Genomic DNA, 7,797 nt, shown 5'->3' with positions numbered 1-7,797 from the left:
CCAAAGGCAGGTGGAAAGGCGTGCGGCACATAGGGCTCAGGCGCGCGGCGCATCAGGATTTTTTGGCACAATTTTCATCTTTAGCTTAGGAAACGTAGCCAGTTTGACCAGTTTTGACTTGTGATGTGATTTTTTCACTCCTCTTGATGTAATTAATGAAACATGATGTAATTTTGGCACTTTATTACTTGTTCTTGAAGATTCATTCACTAAAAAGTGAAAATTAAATGAATGAATCAGTTTCCTACCTTATAGAGGCAAGTTGTTTTGACTGCCTAGATTGTAGTGCTTTGTTTAGAATTGGTTGAAACAGCCCCTAGGATGATTACCTCGACCACTAGAGGTAAGGGAATGGGTTGGCTTTCCTATATTATGTATTTTCTTAGTCATTTTCATGGTTGGACTCTTGGGGAAAAGGTTTTGAGACTCTATTGTACATTTTACTTCAGCATTTTGGCAAAGGAAAGACCAGGGCTTTGCGGCACTGTTTGGAATTCTTGTGGCTTTATTTCTTGATGGTGTGCTTCTTTCAGTACTTGTAAGTTGTTATGTGTATCATTTTCCCTCTCTCATCTTCTGCAATTGAACAAATGAAGTGTTAAGGTAGAATTCATAATTTGTAATGCTCTGCCTTTAAGTTTGTTTGATATCCTATGTTTTCATCTGTTTAAGGAGAATTCTTGAGGTTTTCTTGATCTCTTTAGCTCCTCACCTATCTGATCTATCCACCTCATTGCTTTTAAGGCATCAAACAATTGCCTACCTTGCTCCAATCAGACCTCTGCAGAAACTGTGTATCATTCCCACACCCAAATTGCTTTTCCCTTTGATTCAACGAAAACCCCAAAAAACTCACCTTTGAACTTCTGCACTTAATACCTAGCCTAAGATTAGTTACATTCTTAGTCATCTCGAGCCTAATTGTTTATATTTTTCTGAGATTGACCCGGAGAGAGCCCTCTCCTGTCGTCGTAGGGCTAGCTACGAGGCTGAGCGTGGTTTGATGTAGCCTTGAGTTTTACCTTATTTCAGCCTAAGGTAGATTTGAGCATTAACACAGTGAAAAAATGTTGTGTAACACCCGGTCATCGGGAAAAAAACTCAAAGGTACTTTGCAACTTGATTTCTCTTATGGTACTATACCAGTGTTCGGTCAACTTAGAAAATTGTACCGGGAAGCCAAGATGAAATATATGATTACTAGAAAAGAGAAACTAAATAATCACCCTATACATGTTGTACATACTGATTTAGAATCTTTTGTTTTGTAGAATGATAGTAGTTCAATTGATTTAGAAAGTCAGATTGAAAAATTTTCAAATTTTTTAGAGGTTTCAGGTAGTGTTGAAGTAGTTCCACTTGTAGAAAATAAAAAACAGGGTTTAAATCGTTTATAGCCTAATATATCAGTTGAAAGGATAATGGATTTAGTGAAGGAAACATATTATGTTGAGACAATGGGTCATATTCCAACAAAAAATGAAAATCAGTCTTTTGAGTTTCAACTTCCTGATGAGGAAGAGGCTCTTTGGACCATGGATTTTTTTGGAGCCCTCGGAAAGGAAGGAGCTCGAATTGGAATTTGGATCCGTACTCTGATGAACCACTCAAATGAAGTTCCTCGTAATGTTAGAGTATGTTCATACAAAGTAGCTTTTCATTTTTCTAATAATGAAGTCGAATAGGAAGCCTAGGTTACCAGTCTTAAGATTCTCAAGAAGGTAGGTGAAAAAAGATTTTTAGTTTATGGTGACTCTGAATTGGTAATCAAACAAGTAAAGGGAGAATACCAGGCCAAAAATTCCAGGATGCGAGCATATTTCAATGCTTTGTTAGATATCCTCAAAATGTTTCTTGAGTATACATTATCTATGATTCTGAGAAACCATAATTTCATGGCTGATTCTCTTGCCACTGCTACAAGAATGTTTAAAATCCCAATACATTCAAATAAGAAATTTGAAATCAATGTTAAACATCACCTTGTTGTCCTTGATAATATCTAGTACTGCCAGGTGTTCCAAGATGATAAGAAAATCAATAATTTTCTACAAATGGAGGAAGAATTCGCCACCTCTTACATTCATGATGTATTTTATGAAGAGGATCAGGAGATCCAAGCTACAAAATTGGAAATATTACAGCTGAAGGACAATTCCATTCGAAGAGGTCTTATAACCTTAGAAGAGTTATTCAATCATGATGATGTTGCACAGAAGTTGACATTGATCCCCACTGAAACAAGAGTTGAAGACATCAATATTGGCACAGCCGAGAAGCCAAAGATGGTGAAATTGTCAAAGTCCTTAACCCTAGAAATGAAAAGTAAGTATGTATAACTTTTGGCTGAATTTTCTGATATGTTTGCAAGGGAATTTTCTGATTTGAAGGTTTATGATAAAAGTGTAATTCAACACACTATTCTTGTCAAGCCAAATCAAAAACCTTTTCGCCATAAGCTTAGAAGGATCAATTTGAAGCTACTCCCATCCATAGAGAAAGAGGTAAACAGATAATATAAAGATGGCATCATTGTTCCTCTTCGCTTTTCTGAGTGGATGTCAAATCTGGTTCCAGTTTGGAAGAAGATAGGTGAAGTTCATTTATGCATTAATTTTTGAAATCTGAACAAAGTGTCCTTGAAAGATAATTACCCTCTCCAAAATATGGATCACATTCTGCAAAGGGTAGTGGGTTCTACTAGAATGGCTTTACTCAATGGTTATTCTGGGTATAATCAAATCTTGGTCCATCCTGATGACCAAGAAAAGACAACATTCACTACACCATGGGGTACCTTCATGTATGCCAAGATGCCTTTTGGGCTAAACAATGCAGGAGCTACATTTCAACGAGCGATGGAAATCGATTTCACTAATTAAAAGGATGTGTTTTTGGTTATTTACCTTGATGATATCATGGTTTTCTCCCAAACAGATGAAGACCATTTGCATCATTTGAGGATAGTCTTCCAAAGGTGCAGGAAATTCAGCATATCACTGAATGCAAAGAAGATTTTTTTTGCCATGGAAGAGGGAAAATTACTTGGTCATATCATATCAAAGGATGGCATCCAAGTAGATCTCGCAAGAATCGAGGAAATTCAACTATTCAATTACCTAAGAAACAAGAAGGAAATTTGGTCTTTTAATGGTAAGATCAACTTCTTGAGAAGTTTTATTCCTAAACTTGCAGAACATCTAAGAGAAATAACTAACATGTTGAATAGTGACAGTGAGGTAAGTTAGTCCGAGGATGCAAGGAAATATTTCAACAAAGTCAAAACTACGTTTTCTTGTGCTCCCATCTTAATAAACCCTTATTACACTATGGATTTTATCATTTTTTCATTTTCTTCTGGGCACACATTAGTTGTTGTCCTAATGCAAATGAAAGACCAAAAAACAGAGAAGCTAATTGCATTTTTTAGCAAAACCATAAGGGATGCATCATTAAGGTACAATATCATTGAAAAACAGGCTTTGGCCATAGAAAAGGCTTTGAAATATTTCCAGGTGTATATTCTTCATTCACATATTATTTCCTATGTTCCAAATGCTATAGTCAAGGTTGTTGTGATGCAAAATGATCTTGAAGGTAGGCGAGGTAAACGATTGCTACAATGTTGGAGTATGACCTTGAAATTAAGGCTACAAAGCTTGTCAAAGGGTACGGTTTTGTGAAGCTGATGGCAGAGTCAAATTTACATGCTCTAGATATCAATCTTATTGCTGCAATGTCCAAAGAAGAAGTGGATGATCCATCAGTTCAAGTATCACAAATTTTTACTCCATATCCTTGTTAATCTGATATTGTTTATGTGCTTTAGCATTTGAATTCTCCACCGAGTGTGTTGAAAAGTAAGGTTATATCATTGAATTAAAAGGCTCAAAAATATTGTATCTTGGACAATTTTTTATTCTTGAAGGATTCAGGGGGAATTTTCTTGAATTGTCTAGTTGAAAGCGAAGCAAAGGAAGTCATGAATGAATTTCATAAGGGTGATTGTGGCGGTCACCTTTATTGGAAGACTACATCAAACAAGATCTTGGGATTAGGGTATTATTGGCCAAATTTATTTTCTGATGTCTCCAAAACTATAATGAGTTGTCATGAGTGTCAAATATTTTGGGGAAAGAAAAATTTGTTACTGCTACCCTTGCAACCCTTTTCTATCCAATCACCTTTTCAGCAGTGGGGTCTTGATTTTATTGGCGAGATTCACCCTTTATCTTCATCTCAACGTAAGTGGATTTCGACAGCAACCGACTATACGAAGTGGATCGAATCCATCCCCAATAGACAAGCTATGGATGCAGTAATTATTCAATTTCTTGAGGCTAATATTTTGTCTTGATTTGGTTGTCCACAAAAAATTATCACTGATAATGAAGTAACCTTCAAGTTGAAGAAGATGATTTATTTCTATGACAAGTACCACATCAAACTTAGGCATTCAACGGAATATTACCCACAAGGTAATGGGTTTGTTGAATCATCAAATAAATCACTGGTTAATATCATCAAGAAGTTGCTGGAAGAAAATAAAAAGAATTGACACAAAATGTTAATCAATGCTCTATGGGCAGATAGAGTGAGCACTAAGAAGTCCATAGGCATGTCCCCTTTTCAGCTGGCATATGGAGTGGACAATTTTTTCACAACTTCTCTTGTTGTCTCAGTGATGAAGATTTTGTAGGAAGTTGACAGTGAACCCAATGATACTCATCGGAGGATCAATCAGATGATTCATTTGTAACAGTTTAGAGAGGAAGTGCTTCATAACACTTCAAATCTTGAGGAAAAAAATAAAGAAGATCTATGAGCGAAAAACCAAAGCAGATGATTTTGTTTGGGGCATTGTTTCTCTCTAATGGGATTCCCAGAATGTGGAGAAAAGTAAGAATGGAATGTTTGATAACTTGTGGAAAGGACCATACAAAATTTTAGCTTTTAGAGGTTAAAATGCCTACTTGTTGGAAGAACTAGATGGCCATGCACTACCAGGAGGACTAGTCAATGGTCGATTCCTCAAACATTACCTCACTTGATTTCTTCTGAAATTTTTCATTTTCATTGTACATATCAGTTCATTTTTTGCCACATGTGAAGGAGATGTCATGAATTTTTGAAGCCTGTGGAGAATGCCCTAAGGCTTTCCTAATTAATTGTTGTTTTGAAAGTTAAGTCAGTTTTAGTTTGTCTTATGTTTTTTCAGTCAGTCATCTTCAGTGTTGATTTTTAGGTCTATTTATTCTTCTTGACTCCATCACCTAGTGGATGGGGCTACCTAGTCTATAGTGTTCTTGACACCTCCTAAAGGAGTTTCCATCCACAACTATTTCCAATGTTAGTGCCTTTCAGTCCTATTGGTCACTAGTGATCAAATTTACTGTTTCAAAGTTGTTGATAGGGTTATTAGGTCAAATTGTAATATTTTAAAATAAAATTTGATCATTGTTTAGTTCTAGGTTATTAATACTCCCTACATTTCATGGTCAAGTTTCCATTTTGGTCGTGTCAAAAAATCATTGTGATAAGTCATCAGTAAAGTGTCTTGATCACCATCTCAGTCATCATCTAATGGTCAGTCATGTTTCAAGGTCCAAATAATCAATTTAATAATCCATTAGATGTCATCATTAGGTCAAGTCATCAAAATGGCCAAAATGACTCATGACATCACTTATGATCAATCATTATGAGAGTAGTAATAGGGGAAAATGTTCAAAGAGATTTCAACTTGTTTCAACCTCCTCATTCATACTTCATATACCTCCCTCAAACCTCCCTCATAAATCCCCTCATTTCATCTAAAACCCCTTTTTCCTTGAGAAAATCCTTCAATCCTAATTCAAAACCTATTTTTCCTTAGAGAAACTCATATTAACTCTAGCCATATTCCATATTGAAATTCCCAGATTCTGACCTTATCACAAACTCCCATCCCTCAAACCACATTTCCATTATTATACATTGAAAATCTAGCTGAAATCCCTTTAATATTCCAATTCTAACTAAAATTCCATTTAATATTAACTCTAGCCGCATTCCATTTAACACTTAAAAATCATTGCCAAAGTCCCTTTTAAAGGATGGGACCCATGTGTCATCATATTTCTATTGGCCCTTCCCTTTTGTGATTGTGATATCGTGCATCGTTAAACCCTTCCTGCCTGCCAATTGCGATAAAATTCCCACCTATCAATTACAACAAGTCCTTCCCCACCGATTGCGGTATTGCAATCGAGGATTGCACCAATCTTAAGTCCCTCCCCCGCAAGGTCCTTCTCCCGGTTATGATTGCAATGTGGTAAGACCCCTCGAGACGTGATATTTTTTACGTTGTAATTTATTATAGCTTTGGGCCCATTATGGTACTATAGAATAGGGTAAAGTTCCTTCTCTTTGATGTGATTGCGATTAAGTGAAAGCTAGTGGATGCGATATTTTATAGATTGCAGTTGTTAAACTTTTGTGTCCACATAGTCGAAAAAACACTATGATACATGGTTAAGACCCTTTCTCTATTGTGATTATGATATACAACAACTTGGATCAACAACCTAGATTTAATTGGCTTAGATCAGCCAACCTAGATCAACAAATAATAATCCTCTCGTTACCCTCCCCTGGATGGTCAAATCAATTCATTTTTTGCGCTCCCAGTCACAATTTCTTGTTGTTTTCATGTAATTTCCCTATTAAATGATCATGGCCTCCACTCACAAAGCACCAAATCATCCATTCCACTTCCGCTCATAGGATAGCGAGGATATTTTTTGTACATAATCTATTCCACCTTCACTGAAATAGAATGTACTAAAAGGTGGAACAACAGTGCAATTTATCAACAAGAAGGATTAACATAAATGTCTATTTGAGGCCTCAGTTACCACCGAAATGTCCAAAAATAGCACCAAAAACTCAACCGACCAATATTATTATCAGTTTAATCTATTTTTATAATTTTTGTAATAAATCTTGAATTTTGTTTCAAGATATTTATTTTGTAAGTAATTGTATAAATGCTTTAGATTCTGAAGTATTATAGGTTGGATGTTTGTGAATCATAGCTTTGGATCTAGTGTACATTTTGTAGTAATATAACAAACACGTTTAATTATTATCTTGGGACTATTGTGGTGTGTTTCTCTGACAGTGTTTTCTCTGATATTTCTTTTCCTACCATCTCTATTCCTTTCTTGTGATCATCTCATGAGATTTAAAAAGAATTCATAGGTTATATTCTTTGTTTTGTTGAGACTTTCATGCTCGTGCTATTTCTTCTTGATGAATGAATTCATGGTTACATGCTCATTTTTATCTTCTATCTCTTCGTCTCTGCACCACCTCAACAACCTATTTCTATCACTGATCATGCCTACCTTGCCCCATTATATCTTCGCAATTTATTACTAGAAACCTTATCCTAGTTCCTAGATCTATGAGCATCATCCAGAAAAAACCCTAAAATCAAAAACCCCAAATTGAGTTGAACTATCTAGCCTAAAATCCATTCTTTCCCAGTCAAATTCGTGGCTCTGACCATAGAGAGAGCCCTCTCTGGTTTGGTAGAGCTAGCTTCCAAGTCTAAAGATTGGGTTACCTCCTTGGCTTCTTTTCTCAACCTTAGGACACTAAGGAGTGGTAACACTTGTGCCCAAGGTTGAGGCCAAAATTTCCAAGGCATGGGTGCAGTCCAATTATTTTGTGATGGTTGTGTAAATGCTTGAGTGTTAAAACCCTAAGTCATATTTGGCTATGAATTTTTCCACTATCTATTAGAAATGAAAC

This window comes from Pinus tabuliformis, chromosome 9, assembly GCF_031772625.1.
Source record: "Pinus tabuliformis cultivar Carrire ecotype Pingquan chromosome 9, CPIR1, whole genome shotgun sequence".
Lineage (NCBI taxonomy): Eukaryota > Viridiplantae > Streptophyta > Pinopsida > Pinales > Pinaceae > Pinus > Pinus tabuliformis.
This window is presented reverse-complemented; position numbering follows the sequence as displayed.